Source organism: Zingiber officinale, chromosome 4B, assembly GCF_018446385.1.
Source record: "Zingiber officinale cultivar Zhangliang chromosome 4B, Zo_v1.1, whole genome shotgun sequence".
Classification (NCBI taxonomy): Eukaryota; Viridiplantae; Streptophyta; class Magnoliopsida; order Zingiberales; family Zingiberaceae; genus Zingiber; species Zingiber officinale.
The window spans coordinates 111,592,131-111,614,976 of NC_055993.1; the positions used below are offsets into that span (position 1 = coordinate 111,592,131).

At 36.6% G+C, this 22,846-nt stretch overlaps 2 long non-coding RNA genes across 2 annotated transcripts; both read right to left on the reverse strand.

The window, feature by feature from the left end:
- Window positions 1–16,844: 16,844 nt before the first annotated feature.
- On the reverse strand, window positions 16,845–17,124 carry LOC121977846. Its single transcript, XR_006111056.1, has 3 exons — window positions 17,114–17,124; window positions 16,974–17,015; window positions 16,845–16,898 (listed from the first exon to the last, which is right to left on the reverse strand). It is a non-coding gene; the product is annotated as an uncharacterized LOC121977846 (long non-coding RNA).
- A 1,802-nt stretch (window positions 17,125–18,926) lies between these two features.
- Window positions 18,927–19,431, reverse strand: LOC121977847. The gene is made up of 3 exons (XR_006111057.1): window positions 19,366–19,431; window positions 19,154–19,273; window positions 18,927–19,065 (listed from the first exon to the last, which is right to left on the reverse strand). It is a non-coding gene; the product is annotated as an uncharacterized LOC121977847 (long non-coding RNA).
- Window positions 19,432–22,846: the final 3,415 nt, after the last annotated feature.

Sequence of the window (22,846 nt, forward strand, 5' to 3'; positions counted from 1 at the left end):
TGGGAAAAATGATGAAAGAGCATTAGAGCAATTTTAGTCATTTTTATTAATTTTTATAGAGTTGAATTTTGAGGGTGTTTTCATCTTTGCAATGTTAGGGTCATGAGTCTATTTAAATCATTGTTTAGTCGGTTTTAGATTTTTAGTTTTTGATTAATAAGAATTTGTGGCCATGCCATTTCTTCTTAAACGTCGAGTTTGGTTGCCTATCTCTTGCTATTTTGTGGAATCAACAAGGTTTAGAAAATTACTTCTGGTATTCATGCTCAATTAATAGAACCGATAGTTATCCGCTACATCATTATCATAATACAATAAGGTTATCCTTGTTTTTCTTCCATGTCACAATGAATTCTTCAAAGTCATATAGTTTGAGATGTTGCTTTTGCAACAGTAATATACTTTGCTTCAATAATGGAACTGAGCTACAACTTTTTGTTTCTTTGAATGCCATTAACATATTTCAAGACCAAGAAAAATATATAACCTGAAGTGCTTTTCATATCAAGACAACCAATCCAATCATTATCAGAATAACCATTTAATCTTGGGTTTTCAATAGTCTTGTATAAAATTTCATAGTCAATAGTACTTTGCAAATATCTCAGAACTTTGTTTGCTACTCCATAATTGATCTGACTTGGCTCTAGCTTGAATCTGGATAGTAAACTTACTATAAACATTATATCAGGTCTAGTAGCTGTTAAATATAAAAGACTTTCAATAAGACTTCTATATGTTGCGACATCAACCTTTGGGATTCACAATTAATGGAGTGTCGACAACTTTACATTCCAATAAATTAAATTTCTTGAGAATATTTTCTGTATACTTTCTTTGAGAAATGAGAATCTCAATTTTCATTTGAGATACTCAAATTAATGTAGTAGCCCTAAATCAGTCATCTCATAAGTGCTCATCATGTCCTTTTTGAAGAATCATGTTTTCATCATTGCCTATGAAGATTAAGTCATCAACATATATTGAAATGCTAAAAATAACATCTCCCCTTCTTAAGACTCATAAGTGTATGCTCATTTTGATTTCTTTGGAAACCTCTCATATTAAAATATTTATCAATCTCATCATACTAGATTTGAGGAGCTAGCTTCAGCTCATAGAGAGCTTTTGCCAACTTGTAGAATTTGTTTTCTTCCTCTTTCACAAAGCAAACTTGTGGTTGCTCCCATATACTTCCTCTAGAACACCATTTTGAAAAGCTTGCTTGACATCAAGTTGATAAATCTTCCATTTCTTTCGTGCAGCAAGAACAATCAATGTAAGAATGGTCTCCAATCTTGCCACAAGAGAAATATTTCACAGAAGTCAAACCTTATTTTTGAGAAAATCCTCTAGCCACAAGTCTTGCCTTGTATTTTTGTATGTTTCCATCTTGATTAACTTTTGTTTTGAAAATCCATTCGATTCCAATTATTTCTCTATCTTTTAGATGATCAACAAGCTGCCATGTTTGGGTTTTCTCAATCATAGTGATTTTATTATGCATGACTTTTCTCCAAACTTCATGTTTATTGGCTTCTTCAAAGCATTGTGGTTCAACATCAGAAAAAAAATTGCATGATTCATATATCTCACTTAATTGTCGAGTTTGTATCGAGGGACTTTTTGAAGAAAAAGAACTTGCAATAGAAGTTGTTGAACTTGGTGGAATTTGGAAAATACTTTCAAGACTTATTCTTGTTTCAGAATTATCTAGAAAAGAAAATTATGCACTTCCACTTGAACCTACTAAGGTTGATGAAGATAATATAACATCTTGTACTCCTGGTTGCTCAAGATATTCTTTCTCCTTCTAATTCCAAGATGCATTTTCATCAAAAATAACATCTTTGCTCACAATTAGTTGTCTAGCTTCCATGTCATAAAATCGATGCCCTTTTGTATTGGAACTATATCTAATGCAAGAGGATCTAAAAATCATTATTATTATTATTATTGATCATTTTTTTTTAATATTTAAGGTATTTTTGATATTTTTGATATTTTTAATAATTTTTATCTTTTATATTTTTTAGATTTGGTGTCTGCTTAAGGATTTTAGAATTGTCAAAACGGTTATATTTTCTTACTTTCACCCTAAACTTGCCCTTCTTGTGAGCCCGCAGGTTAATCGCTATCTTGTCCAGTGTTAGTTGGTATCAGAGCTAGCAGGTTTCGATTGAGGAAGGTGAACATCAGATCTAATGGAAGGTCATCGTGATCATGGCCATGGTAGGAAGATTCAGACTGACGAAGCTCACACTATGATTATAGCATCTAAGATGAGATTGAGGATTTACAAGCATGTCGCAGATTTAATCCAACATCTAGCGGTCGAGGTCATGAGAGACAGTTTCTGGCTGAGGAAGCCTTACACTATGATTGTAGTGACCGAGATATTAAAGGTCGTAAGTTCTCTTATCCTACTTCTAGTTCCACTTTCAAATATCCATATTACATTCATGCTCAATTCTTGAAAATTGTGGCCGAGAGGAACAATATGGAGATATCGGGTTTCCAGTTGATCTTTTGGAGTTTTTTGGTATGTCACAAACCAAGGGATTCATTGATTGGCTAACAAAATTGAGCAATTTTTTTTATTATGAGGAGATACCCGATTCGGTGAAAGTAAAATTGGTTTCTTTTAAACTCAAAGGTCTAGCATCGTGGGAGTACTTGCAATGCTCACAAGACCGACAAGGCAAGTCCAAGATCAAGGATTTAGAGAAAATAAAAAAGAAGATGAAATATCACTTTATTCCTTTTGGGTATATTCAAAATTCGTTCCAAGGATGATTAGGATTTTCCATAGAGGATGATAGTTTCAACACCCGAGATGACTTGGACGTTTAAAGATAATTTAGAGGATGAATTTGACCTAAAAAAAATTGATGAACCTAACACATTGCAAGTTGTAGAAGATGCTATAATTAAAGAGAAATCTCAATCTCAAATTAGAGATGAGACCGAGGCCATTAATGATCCAATTTACAAAAGACAAAATTAGGACATTAAGGACATGTCCTCTCAGAGTTCTATTCAGATGACAGGGCAATGACCTTGTTGCTTCCTTACTGCACATGACACCTGTAAATCTACCTTTGTTGCCACTGTTGGGGATGACATCGGCGCTTCTGGAAGACATGATCTAGCTTGCAAGAGGAAGCAATTCATGGTGGTGGCTTCTTCTGTACCCATCCGGGGCTACAATAGATTGAACAACGATGAAGAGTTTGGGAAACGTGAAGGCTCTTCCGTTTGTAAAGATTTGAGTATCAAAGTAGAGACAAAGGCGGGATGCAATGATCAAAGACCCAATACGCCATGGTCAAAGCATTCTGCCAGTGAACAAAGAAGAAGATGCAAAATCAATGATATATTTCATACTCTGAGGGATCATATCTCACAACTATCAAAAGAGAGACAAAGCATCATTTGTTCTGGAGAGTATTGAATATATATGTTTTCTACAAGAGAAGGTGCATAATTAAGTACGAGTCATCGAACCCAAAATGTAGTCAAGATGACGTGAAGTCCCTTGGACACCATGCGCCTGCAAATGGTTTATCAGTCTCTCATGTTGTGAGCGATGACTCTTCTGCTCTTGCACATATCTACTCTAAGAAGTTAATGAAAGTAACATTACTGGTGTTTCATTTCCTACTCCGATATCAGGTACTCATAATCAACCATAAACGTGTGTGGTTTCTGATGGTATTCATACAAAAGGTTAATGACTGGAAAAGAAGATGAAGTACAGGCGCTAGTATATTTTATCGATTTGATGTTAAATAATCTTCTTACCATCTGACAATACTTTGAACTTAAGGATAGGTTCTTTTCAACCCGAGGTGATTGATGCAGGAGGATTCGAAGAATTTTTTTATTATTTTTTTAGTAATTTTATTGTTTAAAGTATATATTCTATTTTTTTTTATATATTTTTAAATTTTGAGTCTATTTTGAGATTTTAGGATTGTAAATCTTTTTTCTTTTGGATTCCTTTCTTTTGTTTACAAGTTAGAAATTATGGTGGGATTTATTTCCTTTCTTCGTGTCTTAGGATTAACTATATAAATATCTATTTAGTTGTATGAGAAATAACCTTGATTATTAAATAAATTTTTTTTTTTTTCAAATAAATTTGGAGAATATCGATTATCTCTTCTTGTCTTCTCCTCAACACCCCTTCTCGTTAGCCCACAAGCCCACAAGTTAATCATTATCCCGTCTGACGTCAGTATCCCATAAGCACACATTTTTTTCTTTTCTCATCATACTCAGTTTTTTTAGAAGGAATGTGAGCAGAACATATACAACTAAAAACTTTTAAATGTCTTACCAACGGGTTGACTCCACTCCAAGCTTCAAAAGGAGTTTTATACTTAATCGTCTCGGTTGGACTTCTATTGAGAATATACATAGCTGAGTGTACAAGTTTTGCTTAAAAAACTCTTTGGCAAGAATTTCTCATTTAGCATGGACGTTGCCATCTCTACAATGATTTTGTTATTTCTTTCAGCATGTCATTTTGTTGCCGGCTATATCCTACTGTCAATTGCTTCCAAATTCCTTCATCTCTACAATTTTTTTTTCAAATTCTTGAGAGGTATATTCTCCCCCTCTGTCACTTGGTATGGTTTAAATAAATAGCCACTTGACTTTTCAACAAAGGCCTTGAATCTCTTGAATACAAGAAAATTTTTTGACTTTTTTTTTTTCAAAAAATAAACCTAAGTCATTCTTGAAAAATCATCAATAATTAGAGAAAATACCTCTGCTGTCCCAAGGATGGAATTCACAGTTTGTCACAAATATAAGTATGAATCAACCTTAAGGGTGCTTTTTCTCACCAAGAACTTTGTCGAGGAAATGAATTCTGATATGATGTTGCTTGCCATGATGTTCTGTAAATGAATCGAATGTTCATGAATAAATTTGATGTTCAACTTAATAAGAATTTAATTATATTCATTTAATACACATGAGATCAATTAAATAAATAAACATGAACAACTTATTAAACCAAATAGAAAAGCTTGAACACATTTGTTTTCAGCTTGTTAATATTTGTTAACAGCCTTTGTAAACAATATTCATGAATAACGTTCATGAATAGTATTTATGAACAATGTTCATAAACTATGTTTATTAATAAAACTCTTATCGGCATGCTAAATAAATAAAACAACTTTCAAAATAAACAAACAAGTTTAAATTATCAAGCATAATAACCAATCAAACAAGTAAAAATTTCAAACAAGTTTGAATTAAGAATTCGATAACATCTAAATGAACCAAGCTCAAGCCAAGTTTAAATTAAGAACTCGATAGCACTTAAACGAACCGAGCTCAAGCCAAGCTTGAATTGAGAGCTCGATAACATATAAATGAACCAAGCTCAAGCCAAGCTTGAACCAAGCTCAAGCCAAGCTTGAACCAAGCTCAAGCCAAGCTTGAACCAAACTCAAGCTTATAAAAAAAAAAGTAAAGTTTTAAAAAATCATTTCAAAGGCTTGATTCATTTTTGTAGGAAATGGGAACGTGGGAATGTGCCCACGTTGCCCACTACTCTTAATGGAAAAAGTCCATTATAACCCTGAGTTATTTTCCTTTTATAAGGGATGCGTCTAAGAATCATTCACGAAGGTGGAGAAGAGACAATGAGAGAGGAAGAAGAATATTTGAGGCGGTGGGATTTGGTTCATAGAATTGCGAAGAGCTTTCCGATTTTGTGATCGTTCTTCCGACAATAAGTCCTGTCATCACCGATTGTAGATCTGCGGGAGATCACTGTAAGTATTTAATTGTTTTGTACAATTAATATATAATTCCTACATTGGTATCAGAGCATTAGGAATTATACTATATTGCATTGCATTTTCTTGTCTATGCCACAACGAGTCACGAAGGTAATTTTCGGTCGGAAATCACCATGCTCCTGTGCCCGACGGTTTAGTCACTACAAAGGAGCGTCGACCACTGCATCATGACAATATGATGCCGACAGGAGGGTCTCAGGGAGACCAGTGACAGGGTCACTCTTAAGGGTCGCTCGTCGATGTTAACACCACTGCTCGACAGCGCACTGCACCCAAATCGCGATAGGGTTGTGATTTCCATCAAAGCCGGGCTCGGGCCGCAGGGATATGCTAGCGAAGCTTTTTGTGGCCGGTGATGGAGTCTCGGCTGATTGGTGATGCGCTGGTGGCTGGGATAGGCAGAGCCAAAAGTCGACCAGCGTCCAGCACCAGAGAGGATCGACGACCACTTGAATAGGCCGAAGATTGTCCTTCATGGCCAGCGACCGTGTCTGTCGCGGTTGCGTGGAGGCAGTGGGTAGCATGCATTGCATGCGGAGTGGGTAGTGTGCGATGGAGAAATCTCTAAAGTGAGGAAAAGTTTGATTTTAGAAAATAAAAAAAATAATAATAAAAAGGTTGCCGAATGAAAAATAAAAAAAAACAGATAACGTTTTTTTAAGAGTGTTTTTTATTTTAGGAAATCAAAATAAAAAAAAACGTGAGTTAACATGAGAAAAAAAATGAACAATACTTTTTTTCTAGTTCAGATCCTCTGTCCCCATTTCTCTTTGTCCCCGTGTCCCATTGCCGATCGGACGGATCAGATTAAATCTTAAGGATGCTTTGCACATCACGAGGATACTGCACATATTTTAAAGATGTCATGATGCCTTGAGATTTAATCTGATCCGTCCGATCGGCAATGGGACACGGAGACAGAGAGAAATGGGGACAGAGGATCCGAACTACTTTTTTTCTCTCATATTTCAATTAAGTCAAAATTGGGTTTGAATCGGATTGGTCCAATCAAATCAATTTAATCCAAATCCAAAATTAATTTGGGTTGATTAATTAGGCTTAGACTAAATATGATACCAGATTTGTTCTATTGGATCAGATTTGATAAAAAAGATTAGATTTGTTCTAATGGGTCAGACTTAAACCAATGAACATTAGTTTGATCAAACGGATCTAAGTTTGATCAATGAGTCTGAAATTAGCTGAAATGAGCTTAAATTGAACAATAACATGGTGGCAAAAAAGGCAAATACGCTCGCCCCCAGCGCCTCTGCCAACCCGTCCCAGGGCCAACACAGAGGAGATAAATCATGGGCGGCTACTAACCTTTGGAATATTGACTATTAAATTAAACAATAACAGAACATAGGTACAGTAGATCTCAGTCTAATTAGATCGGTTTTAATTGAGTACAATGGACTAAGCTTAGAATCTGCATTCCCGATCGACCGATCAAATATGTCAGTCGACTTAGGCTCCTAAAAATTTAGAAGATTTATTTTTTATTGATTTATTATGTTGGTTCTATGCCTATATAAATTGAATTAAGCCGGTTTTGTATTGGCTTATTTAATTTCAATTTTTCAGATGGCACGGACAATTACCACATTGACTCATCGCGAAGTGCGGCGGAACTAGCTCAAGGAGGAAATTCAGGAGATAGAGTATAACTCTACTTATGGAGTCGATGAAGACGTTGGACGGCTTGATAACCAAATTTGGAAACTTGAGAGAGAAGAGTTTCCAGTCCTGGACAGTTATAGGATCTGAGCTTTGATGCGTTTATTGCCAGAGAATCCTAAGATCATAGCAGACCATATATGGGGGTGTCATGAAGGACGTATCACATATTCAGAATTGTGTGAGGAACTACTTCCTCATATGGTTAAAGAAGATCCTGAAGAGTTCGAAGAGGACTTGGAAATGATCAAGGAAGATCTAGAAGAGGATCTGATTGTGGATCCAATAGAGAATCCTGAAGCTATCCCGCCTGAGATTACCCCAAATGAGTCCAGGCTGAAAGGGATAATGTTGGCCACTGCACTAGTGTCTATGCTAGTGTCAGTGGTGGTAGTCTATCTAGTTTATTAGAGTTTTGTTATTATTATTGTCATTATATATAAATAATATTAGTCCATTTCATTCATGTTAGTTTGTTATATGTTAACAATATGTAGCATATTTATGTTAATGATATGTTCATTCATATGTTTGTTTATGCTGTTTACTCTACATGATGGATGATACTCTTTGATTAGTTCATTATGAGTATAATAAATAATTATTAGTTCATTATGAGTATAATAATAATCATTAGTTCATTAGTTGGGATGTGTGTAATAGTATTGATCAATATTGATTTGATTGGTCTTACAAATGATGAGTGAAGATGTAGTTATCACTTGATTTTGTAAATCAACTCAAATTAATATTGAGTCAATCATAAATTGTATATATATGAATTACATTGAATACTAAATAATGTGTTTATTTATGATAGATTATGGCAACCAAAAACATTATAACCAAACTCAGCAAGGGTGAAAAATTTAATGGAGATAACTATAAGATCTAGCACCTTAGGATATAGTATGTACTTGAGGAACAAGAAGTTCTAGAGGCTGTAAATTAGGTTATGGTAGAACCTGTAGATGGTCCTACTACACATCACAGATAAGATCTTGATTCCTATAAGACATGGAAGAAAAAAGACTCCACTATAAAGAGCATATTGATTAGTTCAATGGTAGACGACCTAAATTTTGAGTATTAGTCGTATCTTTCGGCTCATGTAGTTTGGGTAGCCCTTAAATAAAAATACAGTGGAGTAAATATGAGCAAGCTTTGATAGTTGACAATCAAGTTTGACATCTACAAGAAGCGTCTGAATGTGTCAATGGTTCAACACCTTAGGGAGATGTCGAATATGATTCGAGAGCTCAAAACTGCTGGTCATGAGTTGACCAATGAACAACATGTTCAAGCAGTTATTCGTTCCTTTCCATATTCTTGGGAGACCATGAAGTAGACCCTAACTCACTGTGAAAGTATCAAGACTTTCATTGATGTCTCACGCCACGTAGAATTAGAGGCGGAGAGAGTTGAATCCTCAAGGATTTCTAGACTAGCCTATGTGGCTATCGGTTCTGTTGGATCATCTGGATCCATGAAAAAGAAATGGTTCAAGAAAGGGAAGGGAAAGAAGAAGGAAGATGTTATTATGGGATAGGGCCTCATCTAGAAGATAGGAAAGAAACCTAAAAACAAGTTGACTTGTTTTAACTACGGCAAGAAGGGTCACTTCGCTCGGGAGTGCATTGAGTCGAAAAAGGTATATCCATGTGTGTATTCTTTTCCTAAGCATTTTGTTGCTAGCTCAGTGTTGTTAGCTGATTCTTATCCTTTGTGGATTATAGATTCGGGAGTAACCAACCATGTAGCTCGGGAGCGAGTTACATTTGTAGAGTACTGTCGGGTATCAACTGGCAACAAATGGATTTATGTAGAAACAATGCAAAAGTTGAAGTCAAAGGAGTTTGCACTTGCAAACTCAACCTTCGTGGTGGTAGTGTTTTGTTTCTACATAATGTCCTGTATGCTCCTAAAATTCGGCAGAATCTTGTTTCTGTTACGTGTATTCTTGATTTAGGGTATTGAATTAATTTTCACAGCCGATGTGTTGAACTTAAGATTGACTCAGTGTTAATTGGATATGATTTTTTAACAAATGGTTTTATGGTTCTTGATGTAGAACCATATGTCAATTATGCTACTGATAGTTATTTTTCAAACATTGCTCTAACTAGTAATGTAGATATAACTGATGAGGGTTGGCATGCTAAATTAGGACACATAGGATAAGAACGTATGAATCGGTTGGCTAGAGATGGTTTATTGGGCACTCGGGCTAAGATTCACTTGTTTATATGTGAGCATTGTCTTGTTGGAAAAGCAACTAGGAAACCATTTAGTAAGGCTATTAGAGCTGAATCACCATTGCAGTTAATTCATTCAGATATTTGTGGTCCAATGAATGTGAAGGCTAGACATGGAGCTTTCTATTTCATTACATTTATTGATGATTCCAGTCATGTGTATTTGATTTCTCATAAATCTAAAGCATTGGATTGTTTCATTCGTTATATAAACAAAGTTGAGAATCAAACAGAACGTAAAGTTAAGACTTTACGCACTGACCATGGAGGGGAATATTTGTCTGATATGTTTAAGACAATATGTAATGGAAGAGGGATTATTAGACAGCTGACAATCACTGGAACTCCACAGCAAAATGAGGTTGCTAAAAGAAGAAATATGACTTTTCTTAAAATGGTTAGGTCTATGATGACACAGACTAATTTGCCCATCTCCTATTGGGGCAATGCATTATTAACTACTGCCTATATAGTTAACAAAGTGCCTTCAAAATTAGTTCCATCTACCCTATATGAATGTTGGATAGGTAGAAAATCAGATTTGAGTAATCTGAGACCCTGGGGGTTAGCTGCTTATGTTCATGATAGTTCTCACAAGTATGAAAAATTGGGACCTAGGGGTAAAAAATACATCTTTATTAGATATCATGAGACCTTCAAAGGTTATGTTTTCATAGGTGAGCAACTAGATGGAACCATCTCCGAAATAGATTCGAGAGATTCAACTTTTCTCAAAACAGAGTTCTCAACTAAAGGCGATGTTGATAAAACAATTCCTCTATTTGAGGAGGATGAGATATTATCAACAAGAGAGGTGTCAAAAGGGATGCCTGAGTCTAGTCAAACGAGTGGGAGTGATATGTCAAGTCATGAGTTGACTTCTCAACAACCCAACTTATGAAGATGTGTTCATAAAATCAAACCTAAGAAGAGGTTTGATATTGAGAATGAGGCATTGATAACACTTCCAGTTAATGATGACGAACCTCAATCCATTGAGGAAGCATTGGGATGTAGAGTTAGAGAAAAGTGGAAAGCTGCAATGGATGAAGAGATGGAGTCAATGAATCAGAATCATGTTTGGGACTTAGTTGATATTCCTCTAGGCCGAAAGGCTATTGGGAATAAGTAGATTCTCAAAATAAAGAGGAAAGATGATGGATCAATAAACAAATGCAAAACTCATTTAGTTACAAAAGGATATACCCAAATGGAGGGTATTGACTTTGAAGAGACATTTTCTCCCGTAGTAAAATTTGTATCAATACGAGTTATTTTGGCCTTTGTGGCACATTATTGTTGGAACCCCAAGGTGTTTTGATGTGATCAAACAAGTTAAGTTAGGTCCTGTTTGGTTTAACCCTTATGTCTAAGTGTGCAGGAGCTTAGGAGCATAGAAAGTCGAGCGGAAGACGCGACTATCGAGAAGGACGGCACGGAGAGAGAGTCGACGGGCTCGGTGCGTCTGAGGGACGAGGTGCCACTGAAAAGTACATTGATGGACGAGAAGAACGTACGCGACGTTCGAGGGACGAGAAACCGGGAGGAAGGCTGCTCGAGGAGAAGGCCGGAACTTGGATTCGGGTGAGCCCTTTTCCGGATGGCCGAGATCACCCAAGCAAGCGGAGTCGGAGCGGAAGACCCGGACCGAGGCGAGCTGAACTGGAGCAGAGGTCCCAGACCGAAAAAGTCAATTCTGTTGACTTTCTTGGTCCAAGTGCCGGGAACCATTCCGGGGCTCCCGGAACCCTTCCGGGTGCCCAGACCTAGATGATTATCTAGATCACGGTCAACATGATCTATGAGAGAAGGGATAAAATTTTATCCCCTCCCAAGCGCCTGGAACCCTTCTAGGCACCCCGACCAAGGCTATAAATATAGTCTTGGTCCAAGAAGCTGAATAATAACTTGTAATTCATTTCTCTGTGCTATACTTTTCTTCTGTGTTGTTAATGCTATAAGAGACTACTCCACCCGAAGGAGATCTTCAGATAGTGCGCTACTTTCTCCTTGGATTAGCAATCTTCTGATTGCAAACCAAGTAACTTCTTTGTGTTTGCTTTCTTTTAATTAGTCTCTGTTTTTTTAATTATAAGTATTCTTTATTTAGTTGATAGTCCGAGAAAGGGTAGATTTATTTTTTCAGGGCAATTCACCTCTCCCCTCTTGTCGGCTTCTAAAGGGACCAACAAGTGGTATCAGAGCGAGGACGCTTCAGAAGGACTAATCGCCGACCGAAGCAAAGCAACCAATGGCCGGACCAAGCAACGTTCCACCAAAATTTGAGGGAAACTTTGTACACTGGAAACGTCGTATGGAGGTATTTCTGAAAATCGATTTTGAACTTCGTTTAATAATAAAATATGATTTTGTAGCTCCTATGAATCAAAATAGAGAAGAAAAAGAAGAGAGTCTTTGGACGAAGAAGGAGCAAAATGATTCCGTAGCGAATAACCGAGCGGAGTATCACTTGCTGAGCGTGCTGCCGCCTCAAGAAGTCAATCACATCGGAAGCTACTCGTCGGCCAAAAAACTCTGGGAAAAATTCCTGGAACTTCACGAAGGCACGTCCGAAGCCAAGCTCTCTAGAAGAGATATACTTCGGAACAAGCTAACAAATATCCATATGGAAAAAGGTGAGAAGGTAGCCGATCTACACGCAAAGGTAAAAGAACTAATTACCAGAGACTCGAGAACCTCGGTGAAACGGTAACCAACCGGGACACGATACGCTACGCACTCAACGCCTTTCCCAGAACTCCAGAATGGACCTCAATCATCGATGCCTACTATATCTCAAAGGACCTGGAGGTAAGTACCTTAGAGGAATTATTTTCTACTCTTGAATTACATGAAACCAGATGTGCAGGACCATCAAAAGACTCAAGCCAGATTATAGCGCTAAATGCAACCAAGAAGGATGAACCCAAGTCAGATTCAGAAGAAGATCAAGAAGCTTATATGGTAAGAAATTTCAAAAAGTTCTTTAGATCTAATAAATTTAAAGAAATGCAGAATAAGAAAAATCCAAGAAATAGAAGAAGGGTTCATTGTTATCATTGTCAAAAGGAAGGACACTTAAAAGAAGATTGCCCAGAACTCAAGAATGATAAAGTCAAGATACTCAAGAAGCACAAGAACCTAAAAGCAACTTGGGATGACAGTTCATCATTTGAGTCCGAAATACAAGAATATGCCGGACTAGCACTGATGGCGAGCTATGAAGGGCAAAGTACATCAAAAGCCAACATTGATGAAGGGGGAGCGACTTCAGATGAAAGTAGCGAAGCAGGGGGAGAGTTAGGCTTCAAGTCTGATATGATAAGTGAAGTATGTCTCTTACCTCCTGATCAATTTTATTATGGTATTAAGTCAATGGCAAAATCCATGTACAAATTAAAAAGTAAAAATAATAAATTAAAAAATGAAAACTTAAAAATAAAAAGAATTTTAGCAAAATCATGTTTGTTAGAAGATCTTGATAAAGTAAGACTTGAAAATAATAAATTAAAAGAAGAAATATAAAACTTAAAATATTCTACTTGTTCAAATATTTCTACTTTTAGAAATTATAGAGGATTAAACTGATACTATAGGTTTCACAAAAGTCAGATCAGAAAAATATCAAAAGCCTATATACCTAGAAAATATCTGACTAACCCTGTAGAAAGGAAGCTCTATTAGGTTCCAAAAACTTATTTAATTTAAATATAAAATTAAGATCTAGCACTTTCAGCGAGAAAATTAAACTTTTAAATTCTTTATGAGGCTTCGTTTAGAAAGTGGTTGTTCCTCCAATAAGCAAGAAGGCCTAGTGCCTTGCCATTGCCTAGAAACCAAGTATTGAAATAAAAAGTTTAATTAACTAACTGAAAAAGCATTGAATTGAAATTACTTAATGCTTTTAAGGGTTATTCAATTTGTTTTAGAAAATTCTCAAAATATTTATATTTCCAAAAACTTAGAATTTTTTTTACTTAGAAAATTAAATTATTCACATTTAGAAATTTTCTTAATAAGAAATTTTTCTGCCTGAAAATTTTCTAACTTAATTTTTTTTAACACAAAATGTTTTTTTACCTTAGAAAATTAAATTGTTCTTACTTAAAAATTTTATTAATTATAAATTTTTTTCTACTCGAATTTTTTTTAACACTTAAAATTTTTTTTGCATTTTTTTAAAGTGTTAAAGTAAACCTTAGACGTGTTAAGAACCCCATATTTTTATGTGATCAAAGGGGGAGAAGAATGTTAAGTCTAGGGGGAGGTATAATCCAAACTTTTTTTTTATTGAAAAATCTTATTTGCACTTATTTGCAAATTTATTTATCTTTACATTATGTTTATTTTACCCTACCTTAACTTAGGTTGCTCACATCAAAAAGGGGGAGATTGTTGGAACCCTAAGGTGTTTTGATGTGATCAAACAAGTTAAGTTAGGTCCTGTTTGGTTTAACCCTTGTGTCTAAGTGTGCATGAGCTTAGGAGCATTGGAAGTCAAGTGGAAGACGCGGCTAGTGAGAAGGATGACACGGGGAGAGAGCCGACGGGCTCGGTGCGTCCGAGGGATGAGGAGCCGCTGAAGAGTACATCAATGGACGAGAAGAACGCATGCGACGTTCGAGGGACGAGAAATCGGGGAGGAAGGTTGCTCGAGGAGAAAATCGGAACTTGGGTTCGGGCGAGCCCTTTTTCGGATGGCCAAGATCACCCAAGCAAGCGGAGCTGGAGTGAAAGACCCGGACCGAGGCGAGCTGAACTGGAGCAGAGATCCCGAACCAAAAAAGTCAATTCTGTTGACTTTCTTGGTCCGGGCGCCCGGAACCATTCCGGGCGCTCGGTCCAGTCCGGAGCGCTGGGAACCATTCTGGGTGCTCGGACCAGTCCGGGGCGCCCGAAACCCTTCCGGGTGCCTGAACCTGGATGATTATCCAGATTGCGGTCAACGCAATTTATGTGAGAAGGGATAAAATTTTATCCCCTCCCAGGCGCCTAGAACCCTTCCAGACACCCCGACCAAGGCTATAAATATAGTCTTGGTCTAAGAAGCTGAACAACAACTTGTAATTCATTTCTCTGTGCTATACTTTTCTTCTGTGGTGTTAACGCTGTAAGAGGCTACTCCGGCCGAAAGAGATCTTCAGATAGTGCGCTACTTTCTCCTTGGATTAGCAATCTTCTGATTGCAAACCAAATAACTCCTTTGTGTTTGCTTTCTTTTAATTAGTCTATGATTTTTTTAATTATAAGTATTCTTTATTTTGTTGATAGTCCGAGAAAGGGTAGATTTATTTTTTCAGGGCAATTCACCCCTCCCCTCTTGCCGCCTCTAAAGGGACCAACAAGTGGTATCAGAGCGAGGATACTTCAGAAGGTCTAACCGCCGACTAAAGCAAAGCAACCAATGGTCGGACCAAGCATTGTTCCACCAAAATTCGAGGGAGACTTCGTACACTAGAAACGTCGTATGGAGGTATTTCTGAAAACTGATTTTGAACTTCGTTTGATAATAAAATATGGTTTTGTAGCTCCTACGAATCAAAATGGAGAAGAAGAAGAAGAGAGATTTTGGACGAAGGAGCAAAATGATTCCGTAGCGAGTAACCGAGCGGAGTATCACTTGCTAAGTGTGCTGCCGCCTCAAGAAGTCAACCACATCGGAAGCTACTTGTCGGCCAAAGAACTCTAGGAAAAATTCCTGGAACTTCACGAAGGCACGTTCGAACCCAAGCTCGCTAGAAGAGATATACTTCGGAACAAGCTGACAAATATCCGTCTGGAAAAAGGTGAGAAGATAGCCGATCTACACGCAAAGGTAAAAGAACTAATTATCGGATTCAAGAACCTCGGTGAACCAGCACTACAACAAAAACCCTCATAGACATCGATTTTCCACTGATGTCTATTACATTTTCGACCGATGTCTATGAAGGCAATGTAAAAGGTCTGCCATTTTAGACATCGGGGTATAACCGGTGTAGTATCACTTAACGACATCAGGTGTAAAACCGATATAATATTATATGTTAATAACACCAGTTTTGGCAGCGGTATACGACCGATGTAATATTAGTTAATGACACCGGTTTTGCAGCGGTGGAAAACCGATGTAATATCAGTATTGTTTAATGACACAATTCGATTTCCAAAATAGTGAAAAACCAATATTATCACCAAGCAAATCATAAAATTAAGTTAATATTGTTAATTCACTAAGAAAATCACAAATAAAAATGCACCGATGTATCTAAACACACTAAGTCAATATCTATATAACCAATACATAAATATTCTTCTTACAACATAAAAAGATAATAGATATTGTGCACATCAAGTCAGTATCCACAAATTACACATAACTATTCTTCCTGAGGGTGACAACTGATTGGTGATTCTATGTAAAGGAGGCTTCCATCTTAAAGGAGCCACTGGAGGCTTTGGGAGCTTTGCAACATCCTTCTTGATTGTCCTCTCACCATTTAATTGATTCTCCACTTCTCCATGAATAAAATAAAACAAAATAATCTGTTATAAGGCATCTTAAAGGGTACCATGCCATTTGGTTAAACTCCCACCTTTGGTTCATCAGGAGGATCATATTGGCCAATCCAGTCCTATGGCCAATCAACAAGATGTGGCATTAAGATTAGACAATGCATGAATATAAAAGCAAAGTTTAACTTACCACAGCAGGAATATCAAGTCCACGAGCAGCAACATCAGTGCAGAGCAGTATATACCCTTTTCGGCTTTGCAGAACTCAAAGAATGTACTAGTTCGTTTCTGCTGCTTCTGCTTTCCATGGATATCGAGACAATCGACATGAATGTATTTGAGAAGCTCAGAATGGTACTTGACCGAATTGCATGAGGAGAAGAAGACCATTATCTTCTTCGAAAGGTTCCTCTTAAGAAAAGCATACAAGACCAGAAACCTTTTATTGCTAGGCACGACACAATAGCCCTGCTGCAACCCTTCGACAGTCACCTGAGAAAGATGAATTCATGTCAACCTTGTTATTGACGAAACAACCGAGTAAAAACAATGATAAAATAAATCTGGAGATTACCTTCGACCTTCCATCATCAACACCTACATATACAGGCTTTTCCTTAAATGACAAGTTCGCAAAATCCTCAACCTGCAATTTTTTTTATAAGTTAAAGAAAATGAAAACCAAAATGATTATGAATAGTAGTTAGAAAGAAATAGAAACCTGCTTAGTTTGGGTAGCTGTAAATAGAGCAGTTTGCCTTGTCTGCGTATTGGGGAGTGAATGTGATAATTATAAAACATGATGCTGACTTTGCAACACTCCTGTAATAACTATAAACCGAAGGGAACTAAATAGCATACCTTTGGCAGCCACTTAAATATTTGCTCCATGTCTTCCTCAAAGTTAGCCTCCAATATTCGGTCGGCTTCATCGATTATAAGAAACTACATTTGGTGCACCAACACCCAAAATTAGTATCTCAATGTCAAACAAAGGAACATATGAAAATAATTATTGATCTCGTGGTTAGGATTAAACATGCTAGCAAATAATCATTAGCATGGATATGCGATAAGATGAAACACGCAACTAGTTGGAGAACATAAGTAGTGCTCATTAAAGCAAAAAAGAAAAGAAACAACAGATCATTTAGTAAAAGGAACTCAATGAGTACTGAGGGCATTCAATGGAAAGATATACAATTTCAGTATGCAACCACTTCAAACTACATCCAGTCACCTCCACTTTACCATTCTAGTATCTTTCTCAATATGGCTAGCATGCTATGCTGTGCTTAGTTACATTCAATTTCCAAAAACAAATTTCAATAGAACAATGATAAATGAGATTTTCAAAAAAACTCTGCTACCTAAAAATGCAATACCAGAGTTCTGTGTGCTAAAAGAAAGAACAATTCCTCAATCCAATAGTCAACGGTTAAGGTATTGTTTAAATCAGTTCCTCACTACTTTTTCTGCTATCATTCCATATAATTGCATAATTTATCAAAACATAAATGACCAGGAACCAAAACACTGAAAATAAGAATAAGCCAATAATTAAGATACATGGGATCAAATGCTTTACAAAAATAAACCATTTACCATAATTTTACTTATTTACTCAGCTTTTTTGATCTGCAAATTTGAAATAATCTGTTATACGGCAACTGATTTGAAAGAAGCTAAATATAGTGATGCATGGTGTATAGTAGATTATTATGATTTTTCTTGGAATATATAAAATAATTTATTCACACTATCTTCAAAAAGATTCTACTTATATTAACATAATAAATTTTCAAAAGAATAAAATGAAAGATTCTTCCTTCATTCTTAAACCTCATAAATCTAAGAAGCATGGAGGAGGCATGATTATAATTAAACTTCCACATAATCAATAGATGTGAATTCACATTCTGTGATCTGAATACATTAACACTAATTTATTAAAAGGTTCATTAAACATGAGATTGAAAAGGAACATGAATTCTTCCAAAAAAAAAAAAAAACAATGCTCCAGCTCAAAGGAGGTGCAAAATGTGGGCTAGAGAGCACCTAGAACCTTGGCCTGCATATTCCTTGACCTCTTAGATATAACTACAATCTTGGTAAAAATTAAACAGAATCAAAGCAAAAGGAATAATATTTATCCAACTCCAAGGCATCAAAAGAAAATCAGAATATCAATGGAAGAAGTAACAAATAACATTTGATCTTCACATATTTCAGAACAAATACTATGACAAATTTTCAAATAAAAACAAATGTCACATAATTGCACAAATAAAATTGAAAAAGAAAACCACCGTTTATACAGATAAGACAATTCAATTCCTCACCCAAGTAGAATCCTTTACCACACTTTATCTCAATATTAATAACCATTAAATTGATGGGATAATTGACCAAGATCCTGATATAGATAGTAAAGTGTAATAGCAAAGTGTATAAATACAACCTGATTTAGATTAGGAATACTGAGAGAATGACTAAAATATAGAGAAAATATCAGTGAAATTTGTAAGGTAATCAAGTATAGTATTTCAAGTTCTCTCTGTAATCTATCTAAAACTTACAAAAATTATATTAGGGACCCTAATATTGTTAAGAATTATATTATGCGAAGAATTATTGTTACAGAGGATTGTTACTACCTAATTTCTACCGGCGTAACCAAATTACAGGAAACTAGTACAAGGGATTTAACGATATTTACAAGTGAATTGATTCACCGAGTCTGGTGTATATTGAGCTTTCTCCTACCCATCAACTAGAAAGAAATGCAGCAGCTTTAGAGGCTTCACGTTTTCCTATTCATGATTTAAAAAAAATGTACATAATATTAAGATGAAGCGTGTTGGTTTTCAATGGGCATATACCAGTAAATGAACTACTAACCTCACAATTGCTGACACACTCAGATGGGAAATGAAGTCCAGTGGAGCATTTCTGAAGAATTTCAGGATGCTTCATCCATGCCTTGTTAGCTTCGATTGCTTTCAGTTTATATAGGAACATCTGGAGAGATTATAAAAAGAACAGCAAACCATCACAAGAAGGGAAGGTAACAAACAGAAATTATACAAGAAGCAGTTCAACTGATTGCGAACCTCAGACAAGGGAATTGTTGGTTTTTCAAGCTCTTCTCCTTGGATGCCCACACCAGTACTCTGGCACTCTATGCAAAAGATAGAACAAATTTTATTTTGGAGGGTTGCTTTGCCTTTGCATCCCCTTGAAGGTCCCTAATTGTCCCTCCAAAAAAATGAAGCAGAAGCAAAACCAATCAAAGATTTGTACCTCTGACCTGAGAAGCGAAGTCAAAACCAAGAATAAAAGTAAATACTAAAAAATATTAATAGATCTACACCATCACCTTAATTTAACAAGCTTTAAACCCCTCAAAAGAAAGTCTAGCCATCAAAACAGCCAGCGCGAAGAAATTCCAACAAGGAACTCAAAAATCCCAACAGATCTAGCCCAGAGCCGACCGATTTCCTCCAAGAAAACACTAAGAAACAAGCTAAGGATACAAGGATCAATGAGGGATCACCTCCGCATTTGACGAGAGCCGCTATGAGTGCAGACGACGAAGGAGTAGCCCCGAGGAGCCAAATCCGAGCACTAGCAGCGAAAACAGCAACGGAATCAAGACGATTTCCGGGGAAAAGGCCGCCGACGAATCAACGGAGAAACCAGAAAGCATGAGGAGAAGAAACCCTAAGAGATGGAGCAACCCGCGAGAGGGCAAAGACAAAAGGGAGAGGAGAAGAGAAGGGGAAAGAGGATATGGATGTGGTCGTTTGGGAAAGCGGGGCATTCCACATACCTCACAAGGGAGGGAGTCGTGTGTTGATCCTGATCGGGAGAGGAAGGGGCGTCGATCTAGGAAGGGGAAGGACGACGCGATCTAGGAAGAGGAAGGTTTAGGTTTGGAGGGAAGAGTGAAGTGTTGTAAATTTTGGCTAAGTATTGGTGGAAAAATTAAATTATTTTATTTATCATAGACACCGGGTTTTAAAAAGTACTGTTAAAATCGGTATCTATTAACGAAAAAAAAGGCGCTCATAGACATCGGCTAAAAAACCGATGTCTATGAGTGAAAATCTGCGCTTATAGACATCGATTTTTGGAAAAACTGGTGTAAAATACTCAAAGACATCGATTTTTTACTTAAAACCGTTGTTGTTCCACCGATGTCTATAAGGGTTTTTCTTGTAGTGTAATATCATTTCCTAACTTATCGGACCTATTGATTTATAGAGCTAAATCGCACCCTTTGATAAATTAAAGAAATAAGTATTAAGTATATGTGCTTGTTATTATATCATGATTAAGAGTACACACTTCCATAATAACAGAGGTATTGTTCTTTTATATAGTCAGTATAAAAAGAAACTACCTCAAATGATCCTACTCAATACACTCAGAGTGTACTAGTGTAATTTTATAGTTAAGATAAACTAATACCAAATTACACTACGACTATTCTAATGGTTTGTTCCTTTCCATCTTAGTCGTGAGCTACTTTTTATAACTTATAAGGAACTGATAACATGATCTTCTGTGTGTGACACCACACACCATGTTATCTACAATATAAATTAATTGAACAACTACACTTAACATATAAATGTAGATATTTGACCAATGTGATTCTTTATTTCAAAATAAATGTTTACAAAAACCTAGGCTTTTAGTATACACTCTAACAATCTTCCACTTATACTAAAAGACTATGTTGCCATAAATGCTACCATACATCCGATTCTCATTCCTTCAACATGCCCGTAAAAAACTCTTGCCTTAAGAGCCTTAGTGAAAGGATCTTCCGGTTATCATCTGATGCAATCTAGGCGACAAAAACTTCTCCTCGTTATACGATATCTCGAATTGGGTGGTACTTGCACTCTGTGTTTACTTGCCTTATGGGCTCGTGGTTCATTCGAGTTTACTACTGCACCACTTATTATTACAATACACTATAATAATTTTGGGCAAACCAGGAATCATATCTAAGTCCATCATGAAGTTACTGAGCCATCCAGCTTCTATGACTGCCTCAAAGGCTGCCACATACTCAGCTTCCATGGTAGAGTCCAAAAAACATCTATGCTTATCACTCCTCCATTATAATGACTTTACCTCCTAAAGTAAACACAAAACCCCGAGGTCAACTTACTATTGTCCCTATCTGATTGGAAGTCAAAATCCGTGTAACCCACAGGGAGCAAATCATCTGCTTGGTAAACTAGCATATAATCTCTAGTCCTTCTCAGGTACTTTAATATATGCTTTACAGCAGTCTTATGTCCCTGTCTTGGATTACTTTGATATCTGCTAACCATGCCCACGGTAAAATAGATATACGGTCTCGTACACAGCATAGCGTACATTAGGCTTCCGACAGCCGAAGCATAAGGAACTGCCTTCATATCCTCTATCTCCTTTGATGTCTTCGAAGACATCTCTTTAGATAAACCTACTCCATGCCTAAAAGGTAGAAAACCTTTCTTGGAGTCTTGCATGCTAAAATGAGCAAGGATTGTATCGATATATGAGGCTTGGGACAAGCACAACATCCTTTTCTTGCGATCCCTTATTACTTTGATCCCAAGAATATGTGAGCATTCTCCTAAGTCCTTCATATCAAATTGCTTGGACAACCATACTCTTACTTCCGACAATACTTTGAATATGTTTCCAACTAACAAAATGTCATCTACGTATAGTACAAGAAATACCACCACGTTTCTATCACACTTCATGTATACACAAGACTCATCCAGACACTGAATAAATCCATACGACTGGATTACTTCATTAAATTAGACGTTCCAAGATCTTAAAGCTTGCTTCAGTCCATAAATAGACCGATTTAGCTTGCACACTAGATGCTCTTTGTCTTTGTCAATGAACCCCTCTGGTTGCTTCATATGGATGTTTTCTTCAATACTTCCGTTAAGGAAAGCTGTCTTGACATCCATTTGCCAAACCTCATAATCCATATGAGCAGCAATGGATAAGAGTATCCGGATAGACTTAAGCATGACTACCAGCGAAAAAGTTTCCTCATAATTGATTCCCTCTTTCTGAGTGTACCCTTTCGCAACAAGCCTTACTTTGAAGGTTTCCACCTTCCCATATGCCCCTCTTTTCCTTTTGTAGATCCACTTACATCCAACGGCTTTTAACCATTTGGTGGTTCTACAAGCTCCCAGACCTTATTAGAATACATAGATTATATTTCAGAATTCATCACTTTTTGCCAAGATGTTACATCTATATCTTGGAGTGTTTCATCATATGTTCGGGGATCAGGTTCATGTTTACCTGGGACTAAGTCCGACGACTCTCCCAAAAACATGAATCTTTCAGGTTGCCTAACAACCCTCCTACTACGATGAGGCACTGTCTGTTGTTGTGTATCATTTGTGAAACATGTTACAGTTTCTTGTGATATTTCATCTTACACTGTTGGTACTATAGTAGGCATGTCCTCTCGCATTTCTTTTAGAACAATTTCACTCATGGGCTTATGGTTCATTACATAATATTCCTCTAAAAATCAAGCATTGGTGCTAACAATGA